The sequence below is a fragment of the Mesitornis unicolor genome, unplaced genomic scaffold (genome assembly GCF_000695765.1).
Source record: "Mesitornis unicolor isolate BGI_N332 unplaced genomic scaffold, ASM69576v1 scaffold43793, whole genome shotgun sequence".
Taxonomy (NCBI): Eukaryota; Metazoa; Chordata; class Aves; order Mesitornithiformes; family Mesitornithidae; genus Mesitornis; species Mesitornis unicolor.
Window position 1 is genome coordinate 1 of NW_010173450.1, and position 2,074 is coordinate 2,074.

Genomic DNA, 2,074 nt, shown 5'->3' on the forward strand with positions numbered 1-2,074 from the left:
AGGTGGCAGGCGCTGCCCCGGCCGGAGCCCGGGGAACTGCCCCGGAGTGGGGCTTGGCCACCACCAGCCTCTCCGGGGGAGCAGAGGGGGAGACTGGCCAGAGGGGAAGGGGCTGTGCTGGGGTCAGGGCATCTGCCGTGGGGAAGGACCAGAGGGTAGGAGCGTGGAAGCCTGTTCTCTGCCCCAAAATGCGTAGCCAGAATAGAGCAAGACCTTTAGCCATGTAGCACCAACTCATTGCTTTGAGAGTAGGTAGGGATGAGGCCCTCTGCTCCCTTTCAGTCCCTCCAGCAGAGCCTCCTGGTCACGCTAATGCCTTGGCTCACTGGGAAAAGCTCAGTTTCCCTTCTCCTGGCAGCGGGGAGGTTCCTGCTGGCAGGGTGCTGGGCACCCCAAGCCACGGGCTCCTCAAACGCTGGGCTCCCTGCCCAGAGACTGGAGAGCGGCTCAGCCTGTGGAGAGAGGGCAGCACTCCTGCGCCCACCTTTGCCAGAGACAGCTGCAATTTGAGCCGAGCTGAGAGGTCTCGCTGCTGGAAGAGGGGCTGTGAGAGAGAGATGAGCAGGAGAGCGTCGGGGCAGCAGTGAGAGGGCAGGAGCTGGGAAGGGTGGCATGGCCCTTGCTAGGAGAAGCACTTGCCTGTGGCATTGCCTGGACCTGAGCAGTGTCCAGAGAGGGATCCAGACTCTCCTATTGCAGTGGTGCGTATTTGGGCTCTGCTTCAGCATCACCTGCTGTTTTTCTTCATAGCACTGATCCGAGATTATTGAAACCCAGGGAAGTTAGAGGGAGGGGAAGGGGAAACAGGGACTGCCATGGTGTGGCGAGGCTTCAGGCTGCTCCGCTCAGGCAGCCCGTTCCTGGGAGAGACCAATGCAGTGTGAGAACTGGCTGGGATCTGAGCAGAATAGGAGCCAGGGCCCTACAGGGATGTGGAAGGAGCTGGGCTGTGTGAACATGCCTGAAGGTGCTGGCAGCCCAACCAGGAACAGCTCTTGTTTGACCTGCAAAGAAGGGATCAGACTGTTTGGGAAACTGCGCTCCCTTTCTCCTATGAATGCTTTAGGATGAGCCATGGCTGAGGATCCGTGCAGAACTTTGCCTGGGGCGTGTGATATGCCAGGCAGAGCCTGGGAGCAGATCCAGGAGTCCCTGAGGCTGTAGCTGGGTTGCCCCTTGGAGCCCCCCCTCCCACATCCCTGTTTACACATAGGCAAGGCCCCACAGTACCCATGTGGTGCTGTGGAAGCAGAGGATGTCCATGCCTGGAGGGGAGGCAGGAGTGAGCATGGCAGCGAGGACTGTCTGCCCTGGATGCTTAGAGGCCACGTCTGCAAGACTTGAGATGGAAAGCGCTGGGCTGGGAGGCGGTGCAGGAGCAGAGGGAGATACTCCATGGAAAAGGGTGAAAGGAGTTTAGAGAGCACCTGAAATGAGGGGAATGCTGTTAAGAGTGCGAGTGTCAGAGGTGCTGCCCTATCCGAGCTACTGCAGAAAGCAGAGCAGGAGTGCCAGCAACTGAGCCCCAGCTTTGTCCTCCATAACTGAGCCCATGCAGGCTGAGCTCTTGCCCACTGTGAAGGCAGCTGGGTGGGAACAGGGCTGAGCCATGCCGTGCTCAGCAGGATGGCTCCCAGCTGGGCTGGGCGAGGGGGAAGGCAGCTTTCACCCCCTCAGCTGCGTCTTCAGCCAGCCAGGCTGTGTAATTCCCTCTGACAGTTCAATGCAGAGCGAAGCCAGCAGCTTCGCGGCGGCGGACGCATGAAAGGTGAGCGCATTGGAGCCTGAATAATGCGGGGAGCTGCTCTTTCCAGCACGCTGCCCGGGGAGCCTGGGGGCAGGGAGCAAATGCTGACCCTGGGCTCTTCCCTGCACTGCCTTCCCCCGGGACGTGCGGTGTGTCCTGACCTCTCCACCTCAGTCCCGCCAAGCCTGTCATGGAGCCAGGACAAGTGCAATGTATTTGCTGGCTGGCTGCTCTCAAGAAGATAGGAGCGTCATCCTAAAAGGCTTTGGGGGCGTGGGGAAAGGGCTACGAGACTTGAGACAGTGACTCTGCACCTCTGCATTCCTG